Genomic DNA, 24,912 nt, shown 5'->3' with positions numbered 1-24,912 from the left:
GCCCACATCAAGACCCAGTATAATTAAAATGTCAACCGTTAAAGACAAAGAGAGACTTTTTAAAGCTGAAAGAGAAAAGCAGCTAGTTACCTATGAGGGAGTACCCATACAACTGTCAGCTGATTTCTCAACAGAAACTTTGTAGGCCAGAGGGATTCGCAGGAAATATTCAAAGTGATGAATAGCAAGGACCTACAACCAAGATTACTCTACTCAGCAAAGGTATCATTTATCATTGAAGGTCAGATAAAGAGCTTCACAGACAAGAAAAAGCTAAAGGAGTAAATCACCACCAAACCAATATTACTTAAAATGTTGAAGGGTATTCTTGAAGAAGAAGAAGAAGAAGAAGAAGAAGAAGAAGAAGAAGAAGAAGAAGAAGGAGAAATATATATATATATATATATATATATATATATATATATATATATTTATATATATCAACAGTTGAATCTAAAAATCAAATAAATGAACAAAGAATCTAATGAACAAAATAAACTGATGAATAAAATAGAACCAGAAACATGGAAACATGGAACAGACTGATGAATCTCAAAGAACTTATATGCATATATACATTACCTATGGATACAGAAAATAGGGTGGTGAAAGTGTGGGGCAGGGTGGGAACTGGGTGGAGAGGGGCAATGGGAAGGGGGGATATGGGGAGGACATATGTAATACTCTTAACAATAAAGATTTAGCTTTTTAAAATTCTTTAACCACATTTAGAATAGTTGCTTTGAAGTCTTTATCTGCCAAATCCAATATCTGCACTGACTCAGAGTTGGTTTCTATTGACTATTTTTTTCTTTCTTGAATATGGATCACTTTCCTGTTTATTTCTATGTTGCAATATTCTTGCTGAGAACTGGACATTTTAGATAATATGTTGTACAAAATTTGGATTCTGATTTTTCACTTGTGAGGGTTGTTGTTTCTAGATTTTTTTTTAGTAACTTTATCTGGGGAATCTGTCTCCTCAATGATACATGGTGCTAATATCTCTACTCAGTTTTTTAAAAAATATATATTTTATTGATTTTTTTTACAGAGAGGAAGGAAGAGGGATAGAGAGTTAGAAAGATCGATGAGAGAGAAACATCGATCAGCTTCCTCCTGCACACCCACTACTGGGGTTGTGCCCGCAACCAAGGTACATGCCCTTGACCGGAATCGAACCTGGGATCCTTTAGTCTGCAGGCCGACGCTCTATCCACTGAGCCAAACCGGTTACGGCTCTCTACTCAGTTTTTAAAATAAAAATTTTTATTTTTCAATCACAGTTGCTATACAATATTATATTAGTTCCAGGTATGCAACCCAGTGACTAGACATTTATATAACTTACAAAGTAATTGCTCTGATAAATCTAGTACCCACCTGGTGCCATAGATAGTCATTAAAATATTATTGACTATATTCGCTATGCAGTAGTTTACATCTCCATGGCTAGTCTGTAACTACTGATTTGTACTTTTTAATTCTTTCACCTTTTTCACCTAACTCCCAACCCCCTCCCATTTGGCAACCATCAAAATGTTCTCTGTATGTATGAATCTGTTTCTGTTATGCTTGTTTATTTATTTATTTATTTATTTATTTATTTATTTTTAGATTCCACATAAAATAAAATCATATGGCATTTGTCTTTCTCTGTCTGACTTATTTTACTTAGCACAATAGCCTCTCGGTCCATTCATGGTAAATGGCAAGATTTTATTCTTTTTTATATTCCATTGTTTATATGAACCACTCTTTATCCATTCATCTATTCATGGACACTTAGGTTGTTTCCACATCCTGGCTATTGTAAATGATGCTGCAATGAACATATGGATGTATATGTCTTTTCAAATTAATGCTTTGAGCTTCTTCAAATAAGTAATACCCAGAAGTGAAATTGCTGGATCCTTCTTTGTCTCTTGTTATGCCTTTGTTATAAAGTCTATTTTGCCTGGTATAAGTACTGCTACTCCAGCTATTTTTTTGTTCTTTCTATTTTCATGAAATACCCTTTTCCCTTTTTTTTTTTTTTTTTTTACTTTCACTATGTGTATCTTTTGATCTGAAGTGAGTTTCTTGTAAACAGTATATATAAGGGTCTTGTTTGGTTATTCATTCAGGCACTGTATGTCTTTTGATTGGAGCATTAATCCATTTTCAGTTGAAGTAATTGTTGGTACATATGTATTTCTTGCCATTTTATTATTCATTTTTTAAATCTTTTTTTTCTTCTTTTTAAAGAAGAGGATTTAATGTTTCTTGTAATGCTCATTTGATGGTGATGAACTCCTTTAGTTTTTTCTTGTCTGGAAAGCTTTTTATCTGTCGTTTGATTCTCAATGATAGCTTTGCTTAGTAGAGTAGTCTTGGTTGTAGGTGCTTGCTTTTCATCACTTTGTTGTTGTTTTTTTGTAAGCAAACTGTCAATTCTTTTTTTTTTTTAAAGAAAAGTGAACTTAAATATAATAATTTTACATGCAATAACATTAATATCTCAAGAAAAATGATTTTAAATATGATAATGTTACATGCAATAAACACCAATTATTCAAGAAAAATGATCTTACATATAATATTACATGTAATAAGCATTAATATTTGAAGAATAAAAGGATTTTAAGTATAATAATATTACCAATACTGTACTAACATACTATGATACCACAAAAGTTGTAGGAGATATTAAAAATCTGCAAATAACAGTATTCTATGATATTCTAGTATCTATATATATGTGTATATATATATATATATTCCCTCTGGCTCTATTTTTGTTCATCAGTTTATGTTGTTCATTATATTCCACAAATGAGTGAGATCATACGACATTTATCTTTCTCCAACGGGGTTATTTCACTTTGCATGATGCTTTTAAAGTCTATTTTGTTGGATATGAGTGTTGCTACTCCAGCATGGAAATTTTTTTTCTATCCCTTCACTTTCATAATGTGTGTGTTTTTTGTTTTGAGGTGGGTCTCTTGTAGACAGCATATACTTGGGTCATGTTTTTGTATCCATTCAGCTACCCTACACCTTTTTATTGGAGCATTTATTCCTTTTACATTTAGGGTTATTATTGAGAAGTACTTATTTATAGCTATTTTAATTCTGTATAGTTAGGTTTCTCTCTCTGTTTCTTCTTCTCAGCAATCCCTTTAGCATTTCTTCCATTGCTTGCTTGGTGGTGATGAACTCCTTTAGCCTTTTTTTTTTTTTTTTTTTTTATCTGGGAAGCTCTTTATTTGTCCATCTATTTTGAATGCTAGTCTTGCTATATATAGTAATCTTGCTTTCCATTATCTTGAATACTTAATGCCATTCCATTCTGGCCTGTAGAGTTTCTGATGAGAAATCAGGTGTCAGCCTTATGGGAACTCCTTTGTAGGTAACAGTTTTCTTTTCTCTTGCTGCCTTTAAGATTCTCTCTTTGTCTTTAATTTTTGGCATTTTAATTATGATGTGTCTGGGCATGGGTATGTTTGGCTTCTTCTTGTTTGGGGCTCTCTGTGCCTCCTGAACTTGTGTGACTTTTTCCTTTACCAGGTTAGGGAAGTTTCCTACCATTATTTCTTCAAACACCTTCTCTATTCCTTTCTGCCTTTCTGCCTCTTCTGGCACACTTACTATTCTAATATTGTTATGTTTCACATTGTCCCACAGCTCCCTTAAGCTGTCCTCCTGTTTTTTATTTGTTTTTCTTTTTGGTTCTCTAACTGAGTGATATTTTCAACTCTGTCTTCTAATTCACTGATTTGATCCTCAGCTTCCCCTAATCTGCTGTGTATTCCTTCCAATGTGTTCTTTATTTGTGTTATGTCATCTTTATGTCAGACTGTTCTTTTTTCATAGTTACTGTATCTTTTTTCATACTATTGAGCATTTTTAACATCATCACTCTGAACTCTGTTTCAGATAAATTTCTTCATCTATCTCTTCTTCTGGAGAATTTTCTAGTTTTTTCATTTGGGGGTTGTTTCTTTGTTTCCTTATTTTGGTTATCTGTTTGGCTTTGTGACTATGTTTTAGATAGATCCTCTACACCTCTCAATCTCTAGTGCAGGAGAGTGTTAAAGGCTGTTTCTGACTAATTGAATCAGGCAAAGACACAAAGCCTCCAGAGACCACCTCTGCCTACAAACTGATAGGATTTTGACTTGAATTGCCCCCAGGCAATCATCCTCAGGGTGGGGCAGTTGCTTCTGCCTGGGGGCTAATTGTTACCTTTAATCTCTTAAGTGACCTCAGGGCAAGGTGTTTTCCAATAGGCTGTGTCAACTGTCTTCCCCCCAGGCAAGGCAGATGTCTATGTGGGAAAGATGTCCTCCACTGCATGAGGGAATGACTCAGCCAAGGAAACTTGGGTTGTCTGCCTTCTGAACTCTATCCCCTGCGTCCCCAGTCCTGGCTTCTGCTCTCATAGCTCCAGTCCACTTCACCCTCCCTGTGCCAGAGCACAAGGTGGTTGGCTCCACAGGGAATTTTTGTGCATTGGCTCTTTAAGAGGGTGCCAGAACTTTCAGCTGCCACTCCCTGGCAGACAGCATCCCACTGATTTTCACAGCTAGAAGTTATGTGGGTACTCTCCTCAGTTTGGTCTCTCTGCTGGTGAGCCCAGCTTCAGGATTAGATCCCAGAGTTCTAAGTGGCAACCCTCCCCCCCACCCCCCAGCTGAGATATCTCTCCAGGACTTCAGTTGCCATCTGTGGGTGCCTGGCCAGCCCTTTCGTGCCTCTGCCCCTCCTTACTAGTCTCTATGCGGTCTCCACCTTTGGTTCTTGGGTATCAGGGTTCTCTCCCTGTGAGTTTTCCATTGATTATTCAGGAAGCCTTTCCATATTTCAGTTGTAATTCCAGCTTGTTCCTGGGAGCATGTCTGTGCAGCATCCTTCTACTCTGCTGCCATTTTTAAAAAAATATATTTTATTTGATTTTTTTACAGAGATGAAAGGAGAGGGATAGAGAGTTAGAAACATCAATCAGCTGCCTCCTGCACACTCCCTACTGGGGATGTGCCCCCAACCAAGGTACATGCCCTTGACCGGAATCGAACCTGGGACCCTTGAGTCCACAGGCTGATGCTCTAGCCACTGAGCCAAACTGGTTAGGGTGTCTGCTGCCATTTTTAATTCCCACTTTTCATCACTTTGAATATTTCATGCCACTCTCTTCTGGCCTAAAAAGTTTCTCCTGGGATAACAACTGACAGTCTTATGGGAGCTCCCTTATAGGTAACTCACTGCTTTTCTCTTGTTGCTCTTAAGATTTTCTCTTCGTTTTTAACTTTTGCAATTAAAAAATAAAGAATTTTTTAAAGAAAATATTATAGCTGTCCCTTTTTTTCCCCATTGACACCCTCCATCCTGCTCCCACTCCCTCTCCAGGCCTTCATCATACTTTTGCTGGCAATGGGTTATGCATATATGCATATAAGTTCTTTAGTTAATCTAAACCCCTCCCCCCCTCCTCCATCTTGGTGCAGACTTCTTTGATTCAACTTGTTTGGGACTCTCTAGGCTTCCTGGACTTGTGTGTCTATTACCTTCACCAAATTAGGGAAGTTTTCTGTCATTTTTTTCAAATAGGTATTTAATTCCTTACTCTCTCTCTGTCTAGCAATTCCATGTTGTGAGTGTTGGTATGCTTGATGTTGTCCCAGAGGATCCTCACACTATCCTCATTTTGGGGGCATTCTTTTTCTTTTTGTTGTTCTGATTGGGTGTTTTCTGCTTTCTTATCTTCCAAATCACTGATTTGATATTTGGCTGCATCTGCTGTTGATTCTTTTTTTTTTTTTTTTTTTTTTTACTTCTTTTTACTGTGAATTCTTTTTAATGTAACATTTCAGTTATTGTGTTCTTCACTTCTGACTGGTTCTTTTTATGTTTTCTACCCCCATTTTTATGTTTCCTATACCTTTGTTGAAGTTATCACTGAGATCACTGAGCATCCCTATAATATGTGTTTTGAACTCTGCATCTAGTAGACTTCTTGTTTCCATTTTTGTTTAGTTCTTTTTTTGGAGTTTCATTCTGTTATTTCAATATATATATATATATTTATCTCCTCATTTTGGCTGCTTCCCTATGTTTGTTTCTATGTATTAGGTAGAGTGGCTATGTCTTCTTGTCTTGGTAGAGTGGCCTTATACAGTAGGTGTCCATGGATCTAGTGGCACAGCCTCCCTGGTCACCTGAACTGTGCCCCCATGTGGGTTGTGTATACTGCTATAGTTGAGCCATGATTGCCATTGGCATGTCAATGGGAGGGATTTACCCCCAGGGCAATTGGTTGTGAGGACTGGCTGTGAGAGTGAAAGATATGCTATGCAGAGCAGGGCTCTGGTGCCTGATGAGCCTGCCCCTAGAATGTGCCACTTGTGGAAGTGGTTGGATGGTCTGAAGCTGTCCATTGGTTGCACTGGCTCAGGAGGTGCAGGCTAAGGTCAGCCACCACCTTTGCCCTGGCTGGGGCCACTCAGCATGAGCTACAAAGTGATCTGAAGATGGCTGCTACTTGTGCTGAGCTTGGAGGTACCTGGGAGAGTCCAAGCTCGGAGCCACGTTTGGTTGCTGCTAGTACTGAACCTGAGGTCACTTAGTAAATGGTATGGGGCACACTGAGGTCAGATGCTACTTTTTGGGGTTTGTGAACTTTTGAAAGATTTTAGGAAAGTTTGAAGCATGAGCTAAGAGAGACTGTTTGAATGGAAAAACCACTGAAAATGGCTTAGTGGCCCTGAAAGTTGGGTGGGAAGGGTTTCAGGGAATCACCAGTGCAGGTCAATCAGTGTTAGACAGATTAATGCCTGCCTGCTTACTCTGTAGAGGTTGGGGTGCTCAGCAAAGAAACAATGGCTCCTGTTAGCACTTCTGAACGATCCGGGGAGTGGGGCTCCCTTCTCCGCGACCCACATGGGAAAGAGAGCGTGAACCGGTTCCTTCAAATGGAGGTGTATCGGGGATTGAGAAATAATGAAAGACAGACACAAAATAGAAAGTACAGCTGGGCCTGGGTGGGCTTCTGTCCTCTTCTGGCAGAGAGGCAGAAAGACCAAGTCCCAAAGCAGCGTGTTTATTTTATAGTCCCAATTACAGGAAGTTATATCACATCTGGGTGGGCCTTCGACATCTGTGAGATCCATCTCCTAACACTGGGCTGGAGTCAAACGGGGTGGAGCCCAATCTTTTTTTTTATTATTATTATTTTTATATATATTTTTATTGATTTTTTACAGAGAGGAAAGGAGAGAGATAGAGAGTCAGAAACATCGATGAGAGAGAAACATCGATCAGCTGCCTCCTGCACATCTCCTACTGGGGATGTGCCTGCAACCTAGGTACATGCCCTTGACCGGAATCGAACCCGGGACCTTTCAGTCTGCAGGCCGAAGCTCTATTCACGGAGCCAAACCGGTTTCGGCAAGGAGCCCAATCTTTTGACTGGTCACACCCCCAAGGGAGTGGCTTTGCCGGCTCCCTGGGTCCAGCTGACATAAATTAAACCGAGTGTATTCTAATGGCCCTCAACAGTCTGGGAGAAAGCTGCTCCTCCATTCCTCGCTGGACAATTTAGTTCCTCCCCATGTGTCCCTGACAGCTTTCAAGCTGCTGTCCCAGGGCTGGAGCTCAGAGGGAATGAGTCTGAGTAAGTCTAGGCATGGGCCGTCTAAGAGGAATGCCTGGGACTCCAGCACAAACCCCAGTGTTTTTCACAGCCAAAAGTTATGGGGACTTCTCTTCCTGGCACTGGGACCCTGGGTTGAGGGGCCTGGTATGGGGCTGGGACATCTCAACTCCTCAGGGGGGACTTTCACAGTTGAGATATCCCTATTTATTTATTCCTCACCCGAGGATATGTTTTTATTGATTTTTAAGAGAGGAAGGATAGAGAGAAATATCGATGTGAGAGAAACATTGGTTGGTTGCCTCCTGTATGTACCCAGACCAGGGATCAAACCTCTAACTTAGGTATGTGCCCTGACCAAGAATCAAACCTACAAACTTTTGGTGTATGGGACAACATTCCAACCAACTGAGCCATCAGACCAAGATCCTGCCAATTTTTAGCTGCCACACATGGCTGTGGGCCCAGCCTGTTCCACATCTTCACCCTTTCTACCAGTCTCGAGTGGCTTCTTCTCTATATCCTTAGTTATAGGACTTCTGTTCAGCTGGATTTCAGGTGGTTCTAAATGATGGTTGTTTTGTAGTTTAGTTGTAATTTTGATGTGGTTTTTGGAAGATGTGAGGATTACAGATTGTAGATTTTGAACTCTTTGAAATACAACTTATAATCTGATTATATTCAAAAGTAGGATTTACATGACAGTATTCAATTAAATTCATTTTTTTTATCATTTTGGGTGGTTTTTAACTTATTTTATAGTTATTGTCAGTAGCACTGGAAGACCCCACCCTCCTCAAACTCTGTATTCAGGCTCTAGAATTGCTTACTTTAGTTTTGTCCATCTGTGGTAAATAGCTGTGTTTGGAGATGTCCTCTCCACAACCCCACCTTTGCCCCTTCAGATCAGGGAGCTTGGTGTTCATTGCTCTCACCGTGGGCTTTTCTGGGACAGCTGGTGTGTGTGTGAGTGTGTGTGAGTGTGTGTGAGTATGTGTGTTTGGGAGGAGGGGGCCTCATCAAATGGTACGGCATCAGCTTGTTATTTTATTGTTTCTTCTTTGAATAACAACATTTCTGGTGTTGGCAAGTACAAGAGATCAATCCCATAAAGTCCTCTCTGAGCTGAAGTGGTCCCTTAAACGGGCCCCTTTTTTGATGAAACATGTTCCAGGAGGGAGACTCCAGAACAAATCCTGCCCTTGTGAGGGACTTTGGACTCCTAAGTTGATACCCTTAGCTGGAGGGTGGCAGACTGGGAGGGAGCCGTGGGACACTGGCTGTGACCCTGCTTCCTAGCCCCCCTCCAAGCCAGCAGCCCCGGGGAGAAATGGTGACGCTGCAGATTACCGCACCTCTGGGTGCATCGATCGGATAAATGAAGGACATCTATTGGCTGTTCAGTTCTCAGAGAACGATGGACAGTGCCCACTCTGCCGCATGGTGAGCCTTCTCACAGCTCTCCAAGACTCTGTCCTTAGTTCTATGCATGTCTGACTCCCATCAGACTGTGAGCTCCTTGGGGCAGGAACTGTGTCTAATCTATGTTTATATTTCAGTACCTCACACTGTGCCTGGAATGTAGAATGGGCCCACTAAGGGCTTACTGACCGAGAGGAGGAGTGCATGGATTGGGGGATACAGTTTTGGTTGGAGGTGGGTCCAGACAAGAGAACCTTGACTCTGTAACTTAAGTGGTGCATTGGCTTCTGTGTGTGCCTGGTGACCCTCTTACTTGTGAGGATACTAGGTGTCCTTCCTAAGATGCCTCATATTCTCTGCTGACCCCTGGGCTCCTGTCGTCCTCACAGCAGCTTAGGGCTGAGGACAGGGTTCCTGATTAGTCCAGAACAAGGAGTGGGCCTGGCCAGGGTCCCAGCCGGAAGCAGATGATCCGTTCCAGAGGAGTAAGTAAAGAGGAAGTCTAGGAAGGGGCGATTGGCAGAAGTGTAACCAGGGTTATGGAATCCAACGAAGATGACAAAGCACCCTAAGGCGTAGAGGGGAGCTTAGGTAGGGTCTGCAGGGGCAAGAACCAGGAATCAGTAGTCCAACTTCTCTTTCCTTCCACCTCCACTCACTTGCCAGTTTTTCCTCGGGTGAACTCAAATGGAAGTCAGGGAGCAGGGAAGTTTGGGTGATGAACCCCTTGATGTGGGCATCCTGGGTCACATAGCAGGTGGAGAAGGTGCAGCTAGGACTGGGGGAGGAAAATGATGGTATGCAGAGCACAGGGTATGGGGTGTGCTGAGTGTCAGCTCAGAGAGATGTGGGAGTCCCTGGGCCTCACCTGCTACAGAGGCTGCTAGGCTGCAGGTGGGCAGGTGTGGCCTTGAGACTCTGCCCCAGGAATGTAGAACTACATCTGCAACTTGTCCAGAGCCCATCCATCCTCACCTGGCCTCCTGGCCTCTGACTCCATGACCCAGCAGACTTTTCCTCTTTCTCTCTTAGTAAGGACCAGGCAAGAAAGCCAGCTGGCTGTTGATGAAACACCAATAGCCTTGCACTCTCCCCGTCAATACCCGAGTGGAGCGGGAAGCAGTGGCTTTTTAACCTCCAGGGAGTAGGCTGTGCTTTATGCCAGGTAGAGGTAGAGGTCACCTGGCTGGGGACACCGAAGTGCTTCATAAACCAAAAGCTAGCGATTTCTGGGTCTTATGAGGTTGATGGACACTTGTTGAATTGATGTCTGGGTTTGCCTGGGGTTGGGGAGTGTGAGGAGAGGTGATCTGGAGACCCTTGTCCTGAAGAAATAAGTTCCGAACTGAGGGAGGGAGAGAGGCACTGGGGTTCCAGGGACGGATGCCTTTCCTTGGCCCATACCAAGCTTGGCTGCGAGTTCTCAGATCATAGAGCGCAGGGCCATGGAGCTTGAAGAACCTCAGTAATGTACAGACAAACCTCCTCATTTTATAGGGGAGACATTGGGGGTACAATGCCTTTCCCAAGGCCACACACCATCTTGTGAGGTAAGCTCTATCCAGCCTGTTTTATAGCTGAGGAGTGAAGGCCAAGTAGCTGGCTCCGTCACATAGCCAGTGAGTGGAGAAGCCCGGGTCTCTCTGTCCCCTCCCACCAGACACGCTGAGATAGTCTTGCCAGGCCCACCGGGGCCATCTCATCGTCTTGCCCTGGGAGCAGAGCCTGGATTTTTATTTTGACGACGTAAGTCCCGTATTTCTAACGGCGGTTGTCTGTCTGAAGGGGCACTGCTCTGTGCTTGGGATGATGCATGAGGGTGGGCCTAGGGATAATTGAAGGGATCCATCCTCCTTTCTTCTGCTCAACTGAATTCCATTGGGGTGATTTTCATTAGTCCATCTGGAGGCCTCCATCTCCCTCCCCCCAGGGCGGGAAGCTAATGGGCCAGTCGTATCCCAGGCACCTGAGCCTCCCACTATACGGCAAGCGGCTGACGCAATCCCCCCTCATTGTCAGGGGCCCCGAATGTAGAAACACCTGCTCTCCAAGGAGCAGGAGGAAGACCTGGCTGGGTCCTGCTCTGGGCCCGTGTGTGTGCTGGGGTGGCCATGCCTCCCCCTTCCCGTCCTCCCTGGAGCCAGCATCTAGGAAGCTCTGAGCTGAAAGGGACCAACCTGCTCTTTAATATTTGAACCCTGTCTGCAGCTCTTTTCTCCCCAAACCCTCATCTGGTCTATATGCGCACACCTCCAGTGACAGGAACTCACTGCTCCTACCCCAGAGCTTCTCCAGTGCACTCACAGGGGGCACGTTTTCTAAGTTATCCTCAGCCATAGCACTGCCACGTGGGTGGTCTGAGTCCCATCTCTGATGACCTGTAGCTGTGGGTAACCTCATCCGTTCCTCTTCCCAGGGGGTGGGACAGACACGATCGATTTCTGTGTGAGTCATGGTGTGAACAAGGCTGGGAAGCACTGCCGGGTGTGCCTGGCAGCCCTACCTGCTCTGTCCTCAGAGGGGGCCCAGCTCATCGTTTTCTACAGTTTCCAACGATAGTCAATTTTGGCCACATGGTCAGGCCCATTCCATGACAGCTCGTTAAGTACTCGGTAGTTTGTCTCTGTACCTTCTACAGGCTCAATGTGCCCAATTCCTTTAATATTTCTCTTCTGACATCATCTGTCCTCATACTGGTCACCTTTGTGTCTAAATCTCTCTAGAGCAGCAATTCTCAACCTTTTTCATCTCACGGCACACATAAACTAATTTCTAAAATTGGGTGGCACACCAAAAAGTATATTATATTTTTTGCTGACCTGACTAAAACAATAGATATAATTTTGATTCATTCACACCGGATGGCTGTTATTGTGTTGGCTGTTGTCATTTTTTTATTTGACAATCTAAGGGAAGAGGGGTCAGTCAGTGCATGTTGTCAAAATTCCTGCGGTTTCCCTTGCTGCTCTAGAGCATGAACCTGGGGTGCACTGGTTCCCTCGCTGCTCTAGAGCACAGACTTGGGGCACACGGGTTCTCTTGCTGCTCTAGAGCACAGTCCTGGGGCACACGGGTTCCCTCGCTGCTCTAGAACATAAAAAGCATGAAGCCTGCTTCCAGTAGGACTCACCTGCATACACAGACAATCACCCCCTGTATTTGGGACCTGTGATCCCATGAAAGCAGCCCACACCCACCGGCGTGGCTGGCTACCCCCTCACAGTGCTGGCTTCCTACTGCCGGAGCCCCTGAGTCCTCTCCATGAGGACTGGGTCACCTCATCCCAGCCACCATCCATGGCCCTGAGACGCCCGTGGAGGCTTCAGGGACTCTGCCCTCCTCTGTAGCTAAGAAACTTGCCAGCAAGCATTTCCTGAGCGGTCACTAGGTGCTTGGCCTTCTGCTCCCAGAAAAGAGGCCGTGAGGGTGGTGTTGGTCATGGGAGTGGCCCGTGAGGCAGTGCTCTCTCCGGCTTTGGCTCCCAGTCCCTTAGCCTGTCCTTCCTTTCTCCTGCTCTCCCCCTGTCCTGTCCCTGCTCATGCAGGCCTATGTCCTCTTTTCTCCTTCCCAGTTGCCAGCAGGTTCTTGCTTGGTCTCCGTGGTGAGCAGGGTGAGGAGCAGGGGGTGCTCTCACCCGACAGCCTCACGCAGGGTGCACCAATTCATCCCGGGCTGGTGGTCAGATGTTAGGGAGAGGGACCCATCGCTGTTGGCCTTGTGAGATTCACAGCCTCTGTCCATGTCCAAGCCGGACTCTGAGTGCTGCAGCCAGATGCCCTCAGCCAGCTTGATTTGTTGTGATTCCCTGGGCTTGAGCCAGACAGAGCCAGGTCCTAGCCCAGGCTCTTTGCTTGTTAGCTGTGTGTCCTCAGGAAAGCGCCATAGCATCTCCTAGCCTCGGTGCTAAAAATCTCTAACACTGGGATGTGATTTCCACCTGCCAGAACCGACATGAAACTTAAAAAAGATACCACGTGGCTAGTGCTCGCATAGTGCCATGCACGTCGTAAAGAATCAATTGATTAGTTTTAATTGGAATTTTGTACCGATGGTGCAGTAAACACTCTCTAGGGTGAGGAGACTGAGCAGAGTGGGGGTGAGTTGTGGTGTGGTGTGTGGGCAGCATGGGGCCTGCCTGCCAGGCTGGGGGCTGGCGGGCTCTGAGAGCTGCTGGGTGCCTGGCGCTTCTGGTCCTGCAGGAGCTGTTGGCTTGCTCAGCTCTCGGCTCCAGTGACACTGCAGGAGAACAGCAGTTGTCAGAGTTGATTTAACGTTGATATTTTTATCACATATCAGGGCCTGGCGCCATGGCAGGAGATGGCAGAAGCAGGATGCTAAATCATTTCTCTAAATAATGAATGCTGCTGGGCTGCCTGGAGGGGGGCCTGGGGAGGAGGGTCGGCACTCACTCCCTCATCCCCAGGGGCCAGGCTGACAGCCACACATGGGCTGGCTCCGGGGTGCATGGCCTGACTGCAGGGCCCCCGAGGTGGTGGGAGTCCAGGCCAAGGGGAGACAGCCAGGGAAGGGAGCAGAGAGAGACAGGGATCAGACTCAATAAATGCTTGTTGATTTGATTTGAAAGGAGAGAATCGGGGAGGAAAGGGAGGACACATAGGCAGAGGCAGCGCTGAGAGCCCAGCTGAGGCTGGGAGGAGAGAGTGAGGCACAGCTGGAGGGGACAGAGGAGGGAGGGCATCCAGGGAATCGGGAGGGAGGGAGAGGGAAGTGGAAAAGACAGAGAGGAATGCAAGGGAGAATGACCCAGGAGGAGTTGCCATGGGAGAGCGGGGGCGGGGGGGGGGGGGCAGGAAAGGAGGAGGGGGTGGCAGACATAGGCACTGGAGCAGGAGGAGAGGTTGTGGGTTGGGTTCCAGACCAACACAACAGAGTGAGTACTGCAATGAAAGGAGTTGTCTTCTATTTGCTGGTGGATGGTGTTGCCTTCAACTTGTAAAAAATGCAACAGCCGTGAAGCACAATAAAGTGAAGAGCAATAAGATGAGGTGCCTGCATTAGTCCCCTTCTTCACTGTAATCCAGCAGCCACTCCCTCAGGGACATCCGAATCTTATTGTCCAGAATGGCCCCGCCCCCACTCGGAAGTTCTACGTCTGCACTTTGACCACAGCTTCCTGTCCACCGAGCCCTCTTGCTTAGCTTGTTTCTTCTACTAAGTGTGTTTTTCACCCTCAGGGAGTGTCCCTTGCTTCCTTTACCTGCCCTGGCTTCATTTCCTTCCCCACGCAGCCTAAATTCTCTGGCTCATAACTTGGCCACCAGAGCCAAAAGGAGATTTATTATAGGAAATTCACTAACACAATTATGGAGGCTGGGAAGTCCCAACAGTCATGTCAGGAAGCTGGTGGTGTAGTTCCATCTTGAAAGTGGCAGGATCAAGCCCGGGAAGAGCTGGTATTTCTGTGGCCGCCTACCTGCAGGGGCCGCCGAGGAGGCCCTGGGCAGGAGGGCGTCCCTCTGCTCGTGGAGGACCCCTCTGCTCCAGTCAGGTTCCCAATGCCGGGCCGGGCCCGCCACCCAGCAGGGCGACTTGCTGGACTTGGTCCACAGGTCAAATGCCTGGGGGAGAGGAGGGCCCAGGCTGCCTGAGTCAGGGAATGTGGCCTGGCCTCCAGTTAGGCAGGCCCAGGTTAGAAGCTCAACCTCACTAAGTCTGTGACCTCAGCTTCCTCACCTGTCCCAAGGCCGCACAAAGTCGTGTGTGGGTTAAGTGTGTAAGAATGGGCACGTGGGGAGCGAGAGAAGGCACGCGGACGCTTCAGCAGAAGTGGCTGGCGAGGAGGAAGCTTAGCCTCAGAGACGGTGGTGTGAGGTGTGTGGGCTACCGCACCCATGGCTGCCTGGGAGCCAAACCCAGCTCTGAGGTCTCCATCCCGTAGTGGGGAGTCCGATGCAGCAGGCAGAGGGCGGAGGGAACAAGCCATTCCTTCATCGGCCCGAGTGCCCCTCCCTGTTACCATCCATTCTGCTTTCCAATGTGCTCGTTTGCAAAGCCCTCCTTGCCTTTCTGACTTAGGACAGATGTTGTGATAAAGTGCCATGGAGGAAGGAGGACTATTTGGGGGTGAGGCGGGGACATGTGAGGCTTGCACAGGGCACGCGGGGAGGAGGAGCACCGAAGGCACAGGGCACTCCGGCCCGGGGAGCACCAAAGGCAGAGGGCACGCGGGCCTGGGGAACACCATAGGCACAGGGCACGCAGGGAGGAGGAGCACCGAAGGCACAGGGCACACGGGCCGGGGGAGCACCGAAGGCACAGGGCACCCAGGCCGGGGGAACACCATAGGCACAGGGCACGCGGGCCGGGGGAACACCATAGGCACAGGGCACGCGGGGAGGAGGAGCACCGAAGGCACAGGGCACACGGGCCGGGGGAGCACCGAAGGCACAGGGCACCCAGGCCGGGGGAACACCATAGGCAGAGGGCACGCGGGCCGGGGGAACACCATAGGCAGAGGGCACGCGGGCCGGGGGAACACCATAGGCACAGGGCACGCGGGCCGGGGGAGCACCGAAGGCAGGTCGCTGAGGATCCCCTTCACTTGTACACACTGGCCTGAGGACTGGACAACCAGACACCATCCTCCTCCTCACAGGGCTTTAACCCACCGTCCACCTCATCTCTGCAAAAGCTCCGAGAGACTTCCGTGGAAGATGTTCCTTCCATTTTGCAAGTGAGAAAACCAGAGACCAGAGCCTAGAGGGGGATGCATGCAGGCCTGCTCTGTAGATGCCTGCCAGCCCCTGGACAGCGGGTTCTTGGCTGAAGGGGCCGTGAAGCTAAGATAAACAAGCGGCCAGTCCTTCTGAGGTCGGCAAGGAAGACTGGCCAGTGGGGACGGGGGCAGTGGAGACACTTGCCTCGGACTCGGTCAACACAGTGGCCGTGGGCCAGGGTGGGCCCCGGGGACGCTGAGCAGGGCGGGGGCCAGATGCCGGCAGCTCTGTCCCCAAGTCCAGCTGCCCCAGCTGGTGGCCTGGCATCAGTGTTGCCAGCAGTGCAGGGCAGGCCCCCCCCCCCCCCGACTCTGGGGTCCCTCCAGCACCTGGGTCCAGGGTCCAGTGTGTGTCCTGCTGCTCACTGCACAAGCCTCCGTGGCGAGCACTCGGCGGGTGGGGGGGAGGCTGTGCCAGGAAGGGGCCTGGACAGGGGAAGGCAAGGCCAGGAAGGGCCTCCTCTGACCAGGAGGGTTTGGCTGCTGGATCATCGGTGACCCCCCGGAGGGTCAGCATGTCTGAGAGGTGTTTGTGGAACCCAGTGCACCTGGCTGGGACCAACTACATCCTGGGGTCTCGTCTGGTGCAAAATGACCATGTCGGGCCCTTACGCAGGACGATGAAGAATTTCAGCAAGGTGACCGACTGTTAAACACAGCGCAGGCAGACTTGCGTGGAGCAGGGCTCATCTTGGTCTGTGGCTCAGGGTGGGGCAGAGGGCTGCTGGGGTTGGGGGGCTCCCTCCTCTTTGTGGGGGCTTATATTGGCCCAGCACGAGCACATCCTCAGCTCCGCTGGGGTAGGAAGGCTCTGCTTGTAGGCCCACCTCCCTGAAGAGGCTGGGGGCCTGGAGTCGGGGCTGGGGAGTGTGGTTGTCAGGGGGAGGGCTGCCTCTGCTCTGAGCAGCCCCAGGGGGAAGTCGCCCCACCTCCCACCAGCCCTTCCTTCCCCGCTCCAAAGGCAGCGTAAGGTAATAGTTTCCGACACATTTCATTGAAATATAATAAAATATTTGCATGGTGTTATTAGATAAATAAGGGTTGACTTGAGGCAGTGCTTGTTGGGAAATGTGATTTGGAAATTCATTTACTATGAAAGAATGTGGAAGCTTAAGTTTATGGTAATGGATTGATTGCAGATAGTATCTAATGACTCCATACAAATCTGTTTCAATCACAATATCCGTGGGGCAGTCCTGGCTCCAGAGGTGCAGGGTGGTTGTATGCCCGACCTCTCTTCCGGGCCAGATTAGAATTAATTAATTGCTAGTATCATGACATTACTTTTGTAATTAAGAAGCGCCTTCATTTCCAGTGGCGATAGGAAGGAGACCTGTTTATTATTGTCTCTGATGAGGCTGGGGAGGAAGAGGAAAGTAACAGCACGGAGAGCAAACTAAGAGGGAGAAGGTGTCATTTCATTCTCTGGGTCTGAGGCTTGCTGTCCTGCCTGCGGAGTGGGGAGCCTGGGTCAGGGGCTGGGCGGGCTGGGCGAGGGCAGAGGCTGGGCACCTGCCCCTGCAGGAAGGGTCCAGGGCAGCTTGCTGATCCCAGGAGGCAGAGCCAGGAGCCGGCTGAGTGAGGGGCTGCACGGAGCTGTGGCTCAGAGTGTAGCTGGGGAGCAGCAGGGGCGGGGTGGGGGCAGTGGGGGGAGGGGGGTGTAGGTGGGGGGGGAGCAGGAACCAAGGGTGGGTCACAGTTGATGAGTCATGACACGCCCCTCCCTCCCTGGATAAGCTGTGAAATCCATTGGTCCTTGGCCGGGATGAACTCCAGGAGACACTGTCACGCTGGGCGTCTGCAGAGGGGCTGCAGGAGGAGGGGCAGGACCCCTTTAGGGCCCAAATGCTGGCCTCTTTGCCAGTGCGTGACCCTGGGAGTTTGCTTGTCTCTGCTTTTCCTTTCCTGGGCAGCAAATGGAAATCACCGCCTATCACCGCCTTTGAAACATGACATTTCCTAATCCGTGGCCAGTGCTGACAGTAGGAGTAGCGTGTGTGGCTGCCAGGCCTGGCTGGCCACATGTCCCTACTCGCCCCCCCTCCCCCCCGCCTCCGCTATCCCCCCCCCCCCCCCCCCCCGCCACCCTCCCTCCCCCTCCCACATGGGGCTACAGGGCTACAGGGCCAGGCCAGCCTCCCGGCTCCTCTCTCACCCAGTCTGGTCTCACAAGGGAGCTGTGCTGCCCTGGATCCCTTTCCTGGCGTGCGGTGGGGGTGGCAGGGACAGTGGGGGGCGGGAGCCAGAGTTTCACCCACCAAAAGCTGTTAGTCTTGTCACCTGAAAGGAGGGAGCAGAAACCAGGACCTGGACAAGTGGGTTGGGTCTCAGCTTCGTGTGACAAGCTGTGTGAGCCGGGCTGGTCCGGCCCCTCTGGGCTTTGGAATGGGAGTATTGCATTAGACGGTTCCTACGCTCCTGCTTCCAGCGCTCTCTGATTGTCTCGTCTCTGTCAAAGCTCTTTGCTAACCATCACGGCCCCCAGAATCGTAGGAGTTCAGCAGCTGTCTTGGCGGACGGCCCTCACCCCTGACCATGGTGCGCCTGCGAACGAGACCCAGGGAGTCAACCGCAGGGCAGTCTGCCAGGGCCCTGGTCCCCCTTCCTTCTGCAGACGAGGAAACAGAGGCTCAGTGACTTTCCCACATGATTAGCTCAGACAGCTTTGAGCCCCACAGTCCAACCCCAGATACCCTACCCTCAGACTGCCCGCCCATCTCACCGTCTGAGCTTTCTTTCCTGCCCCATCCGCACCTCCTGCTGCGGCCCATGAACTCTGAGCTGGGCTGCCAGCCCCGGGCTACCCTGGCCGTGGGTGGTTTTTACTTTTTCCCAGTAGGGGTTGGGGTCCGTCCTGTGGGGAGCAGTCAGTGTAGCCCTCTGCTCCACAGCCTGGAGCAGGCATTGTGACCGCCAGACCGGGCCCTTGGAGGCGTGCCTAGAGCAGAAGGCCTGTCCCCAGATGAGAGCGGCACATTCCGATGAGACGGCTCAACAGGAGGACCGCGCAGGAGGTCTGACCCGTTTGCTGGGGTGTCCTGTCCTGAGCTTTATGCTGGAGATCTCTCTGCTGGGCTTTGGACCCAGAGAGGAAGCTGAGGGGCCCGGGCCCTGAGTGGCGGGTTAGCCAAGGGAGGAGGAAGCAGGGGTGTGGCTGGGAGTTGCCTGACCGGGACCCTGGCTGCTCTGGATGGAGTTTGTTCCCTCCTCTAGGGCTCAGTTTCCATATCAGTAACTCGGACACCGGGCTGCAACCTGAGATTCAGGTCCCTCGGAAGCTTGAGGCCAGTGCGGGGGAGAGGGGGGCAGTGAGATGGGGGGGATGAGGTCCTGCAGGTACGGCCCCCCTTCCTCCTCACCCCTCCTTCCTCTGTGGCCAGCATTGCCACACCACGTGAAAGTCTAAGTAAGAGCATTTTCTTTAGGAGGCTGAGGAGTTTGTGGTGGGAACCGGGGCGGGGAGTTGAGGGCAATGGTTCTGGAATGGCAGGAGGAAGGGCATATACACAGCCCCGCTCAGCCCTCCCTTGCCGGTCTCCAGTGCAGACAGACAGACAGACAGCCGCAGTCCAGCTCCCTGGTCCCCGCTGGAATCGCAGATGGGAGAGCGCCTGCAGCGCAGGGCCCAGGACGGAAGGCGGTTTGGTCCTAGAGCCTGACTTGGAAGTGGTCTTTCCAGTGGGCGATTAGCGTGGCAACACTCACAGCAAAATCCACACCCCGTGAGCTGGGAGAGCCAAGCCGCCTGAGTGAGGGTGTCCGCGGGGACACCGTCCCACACCTGCTGTGGGTGTTCACAACCTCTGCTGCTTTCCTCCACCCGCCACTGCCTCTTTCCGCTTGTCTTCCTGCTGCTCTCATTTCTCTCCTTCTTCAGTGTCTCTGCCCCTCCCCGTTTCTCTCTCTGACTCCCACGGGGTTAGCACTCACAACCTCGGCAGTCACTTGGGCCAGGGAGACAGCTCCTTGGAAACACAGTTGAAATATTTTTATAAATGACCCGCGGAGTCTGAGTGACATGCCCTTCTGAGGCTAAATGATATTACAGTTAAACCTTCTAAAACACGCCCGAGCCGAACACCCCTGCACGTTTCATGATGCAAACGCGGCCGCAGCCTGCATACATCGGCCTCCTTCAGAAAGTCGCTGCTGCTCGTCCCTTTCCTCGGCTTCCTCTCTCCTGTCTCTGGGTTTTGAGGGGAAAGCTCTAGCGGGGCAGCTGGAGCGGGGGGAGGGCGGGAGGCTGCAGGGTGGGAAGGACAGCTACCTCCCCGTTCCCCTTTGTTTCCTTTCTTCCCTTTCTTGGGGGGTGGGGGGGGGGAGCGTGGTGAGGAAATAATGACTCCTCCCCTTTCTCTTCCCCAGCCGCTCTGCAGGGTCTGGCCAGGAGAGGTCAGCCCGGGGCTGGAAGTGGGTGCTCCCCGGAGTGGGTGCTCAGCAGTCTCTCTGGCTGGTGGCCCGGGACCCTGCAGCCCCAGGGGGAACTGGCTGAGAGATGGCAGGCCACCTCCGTCCCGGCCCAGGCCCCCTTCCCCAGGGCCTCAGCCAATAGAGGACATATTCTCCCTATTGCTGAACCCTTGGTGAAGGCGGGCAAGTGTGAGCAATGTTCTAGACGTGGCATCTCCTCTGCGCCCTGGGGAGGGTTTGAGTTTCATGCAGGTGGGAGAGGGGCACAGTGAATTCGGTAGATTGGGGTAACACCGCCCCGCCCCCCACCCAGCTGACCCGGTCATGTAGGGGAGACTCTGGTCCTTGTAATCTTCCCTGCACCGGGAAGGTCACCATTAGAATCACTTATGTGCCCCCGTCCCCTTAAGGAAAACACACCCAGGAAGTGGAACAAACACATTCCGTGAAGGTGAGGACGGCCTGCTAGAATCTCGGCATTCAGGTGGGTCTCAGAGGGTTTCCTGCTTCGGGGACAGGAGTGGGATAGAGTGGGTGTGCTGACATGGCCGTAGAACGGGCTCCCACTCCCAGGCCCTCCATGCAGGGGCGCCACGAGCAGGGCCCAGAGGGAAGAGGGGAAGGGGGGACGGGGTTAGTAAACAGCTAGCCCCTCAGTTGTTACCAGGCTGAGACGAATGGCACCTGGAGCTCCCGGGTCTGGTTCTGGCCTGACCCGGGGCATGGGCAGCACGTGGCCCTGCTCCCAGGCGTCCTGCTGTGTCCTTCCGTGGTCAATCCACTCGGACACGCAGGACTGGGCGTAAATTCCAGACTGAACTCGCCCTCCAGTCCCGTCTCCCAGCAATGTTGGGCAGTCCATGGGTCTAAGTTGATGTTGCCCTGCTGTCCTCTCTGAATTCACCTGGAGGGCGGGGTGGGGGGAGGGGGAGGGAGAGTGGTGATGGACGAGATGCAGTGAGTAGGCAGTGACGGGCAGAGACCAGCCGAGCTCTCCTTGCCCTTGCAGCCTCCCTGGCCTACACCTTCCTCCCCGTAAGCTCAGTTGGCCTCCATTCTGACCTCCTTCCGCAGGTGCTGGTGACATTCCTGCTCTGACTCCCTCTTATCAGTCACTTTCTTCCTCGAAAACTTTAAATGTCCAGCCTGGTGCCAACAAACATGTATTGAGTCTCAGCTACGCACCAGGCATGGAGCGAGGCACGAGGGGGCGGGGCGGGCACCGGAGGCCTGGGCCTGCCCTCCTGGAGGTTATAACCTGGGAGGGTAGCGGCTGTGGGTGTGAGGGACACGTGCAGGGGCCACAGGGGCCCAGGGGCGGTGTGGGTGCGACGAGGGGCATATGCTAGCTGTTTACTAACCCTCCTTCTGCTCCTTCCTGGGTGGAGTGAGACAGCCTGTCCCAGGCTCCCTGGCGGTTGGCCTGGCTGTGTGGCTGTGTCCAGCTCCTCACCCCTCAGGGCGTTGTTACCAGGCAGCAGCGTCAGCATCACCAGGGTGCTGGTGGAGACCGCCAGTCCCAGGCCCACCGCAGACCCTGCACCCATCTCTGGCTCCCAGCCAGAAATCTTCCTACACTTCGGTCACAGAGATATTCTCCTTCCCCATTGGCTGGGTGGTTTACGGCTCCCATTCAGGGGGTTCACCTTTTAAAAATCTGTTTATTGAATTTATTGAGGTGATATTGGTTAATAAAATTACATCGGTTTCAGGTGTACAATAGCATGATACATCATCTGTATGTTAAATTGTGTTCACCACCCCAAGTCAAGTCTCCTTCTGTCACCATTTACCCCCCTCTTTACTCTCTTCTACCTCCCCCCACCCTCCCTTCCCTCTGGCAATCACCACACTGTAGTCTGTGTCTATGTTTTTTTCTTCTTAATGCCTTCACCTTTTTCACCCAGTCCACAACCCCTCCTGCCTCCCCTCTGACAGCTGTCAGTCTGATCTCTGTATCTATGAGTCTGTTTCTATTTTGTTCATTAGCTTCCACATATGAGTGAAATCATATGGTCTTTCTCTGACTGTCTTATTTCACTTAGATTAATGCCCTCCAGGTCCATCCCTGCTGACACAAAGGTAAGATTTCCTTCTTTTTTATGGCCAAGTAGTATCCACTCATCTACTGATGGGCACTTGGCTGCTTCAAAATGTTGACTATTGTAAATAACACTGCAATGGACATAGGAGTGCATATATTCTTTCAAATTAATGCTTCAGGTTTCTTCGGGTATAGTCCCAGAGGAGGAATTGCTGGCTCGTAAGGCAGTTCCGTTTATGATTTGTTTGAGGAAACTCCATGCAGTTTCCACAGTGGCTGCACCAGTCTGTGTTCCAAGGGGGTTCGCCTTTATTCCACATTTATCAAAAGAATCTTCTAAACAGTGACATTGTCTCCTAAGAGGAATTCTGTTGCCAGCTGTTAAGATAATGCAAAATTATACACTGGTTATAAATACAAGATGCGGGGGAAAATTAGAAGGTTGGTGAGAAGACAGACAGACGTACATTCAGATACACATCTTCTATCATAATAGAAGAAGAAGAAATTCCATATGGATAAAGAAGTTAACTGTGTGGGGGAATGGGTGAAGGAGGCCAGAAGGTACAAGCTTCCAGTTGTAAAATAAGTACGTCATGGCAGTGTTGCAAACTTAGAATTGCTAAGAGAGTAGATCTTAAAAGTTCTCATCACAAGAAATAAATTTTGTAACTATGTATAGAGATGGATGTTAAGTAGACTTTTTGAGATGATCATTTCACAACATGCTATAGTTCAAATATGGAATTATCATCTGAAACTAATGTGTTATATGTGAGTTATACCTCAATAAAAAAAGTTTTTCTGGCTGGTGTGGCTCAGTGGTTGAGTGTCAACCCATGAACCAAGAGGTCATTGGTTCGATTCCCGGTCAGGGCACATGCCCGGGATTGTGGACTTGATCTCCAGTAGGGCAGGAGGCAGCCGATCGATATTTCTACCTCTCCATCCCTCTCCCTTCCTCTCTCTAAAATCAATAAAAACATAAAAAAGGAAGTTAACTATAAAAATTAAATAATAAAAAATAGAATAAATATCTGATTTCAGTTTTTAACCTTAAAACAAAAGGAAGAAATCATACACAAACTGGCAGACCTAACTTCCTTAACATGTAAAACTCCTAACTGTCCAAACAGTATAAACTGAATTCAAGGGCAATCAACAAGTTGGTAGACATTTTTTACAAACCTGACAGGAAAAACGTTGTAAGTTTAATAACATGCTCATCAAATCAGGAAAACCCAGTGTTACTCTTAAGAAAGAAGGCAGTCATATCAATAGGCATTTCCCTAAGGAGGAAATCAAATATACAGAAAAAATATTCAGGTTCATTCATAATAAACTAAAACTAAGCAATCCTGCTGGAGTTTTGTTCAGAAGTGTACTGAGTTGGTAGATTATTTGGAGTAATTTTCTCCATTTATTTAGGTCTTCTGTGTACTCTTTAACAGTCCACAAGTTTTTCTGTGTAAAGTCCTTTGCCCTGTAGGTAGGTTACTTCCCAGCTACTCTGTATTTTTGGTTGTTACTGCGACCGGCACCTGGTTTCTGGTTGAGTATCGAGGGCGGTGGCTCCAGCTGCCTGCCTGGAGCAGGAATGGTCCACTCCTCCTTCCCAGCCTGCGCTGCTCCAGGTGCCAGGTGCATTGTCCCAGTGCGGGAGGCAGGAGAGAGCCTTCTTACCTGACATGTAGTCAGAGACAGTGGATGGGTCTTACAGTCACCCTAGCTGAGTGAGAACTAAATTCCCCAGAATTCCTTTCCCTGGATTAGGATTTGCCACCAGAGAAAACTGGACAAGATTCAGAAGGCAAGCAGTGACCATCATGCTGGAGTTACACCTGGGCCCAGATGCCACTGTGCCTCGCGCACGCTGGCGGCAATCCGCTGCCTGCCTCATTGGGCACCCAGATCCCACTGGTGCCCCCTCAGCTTTCTGAGTCCTGGGCCAGGTGTGTGTGTGTGTGTGTGTGTGAGTCCTGGGCCAGGTGTGTGTGTGTGTGTGTGTGTGTGTGTGTGTGTGAGTCCTGGGCCAGGTGTGTGTGTGTGAGAGTCCTGGGCCTGGTGTGTTTGTGTGTTTGTGTATGTGTGAGTGTGAGTCCTGGGTCAGATGTGTGTGTGTGTGTGTGTGTGTGTGTGTATGTATGTATGTGAGTCCTGGGCCAGGTGTGTGTGTGTGAGTCCTGGGCCAGGTGTGTGTGTGTGTGAGTCCCAGGCCAGGTGTGTGTGTGTGTGTGTGTGCGTGTGTGTGTGTGTGAGTCCTGGGCCAGGTGTGTGTGTGTGTGTGTGTGTGTGTGTGTGTGTCTGTAACCAGGGCTCCAGCTCTTCCGCAGCTGGTCAAGGTTGAGGCAGTGAGAGACTGGTGCAGGCTCCAGTGTGTCCTGGCTCTCCCTTGCTTCATGACCAACATCAGAGAGGAGCAGCGGTCGTCCCCAGGCTCCCTCACCAGCTAACAGCCACAGGAGCTCCAATCCCCCTTCCTCTCAGCAGCCCCACTTGCCTGAGGACTCCGGGCGCCCTGGGCCCAGCAGAGGGGAAGCAGACTGCTCTGTGGCTCCTCACCGGCTCCTCTGTGGCTGCAGCTTCCTCCATGGGCCACCCCGGCTGTCCTCCCTCCCCAGAGCTCCCCCTTTGTACCCAGGGGGTGTCTGCTTGCTGTTGGAGGCCTGC

Source organism: Myotis yumanensis, unplaced genomic scaffold (assembly GCF_028538775.1).
Source record: "Myotis yumanensis isolate MYYU_CA2020_CCGP unplaced genomic scaffold, mMyoYum1.0.hap1 SCAF_10, whole genome shotgun sequence".
Taxonomy (NCBI): Eukaryota; Metazoa; Chordata; class Mammalia; order Chiroptera; family Vespertilionidae; genus Myotis; species Myotis yumanensis.
The sequence above is the reverse complement of the archived record's forward strand: the minus strand, read 5'-3'. Positions refer to the sequence as shown.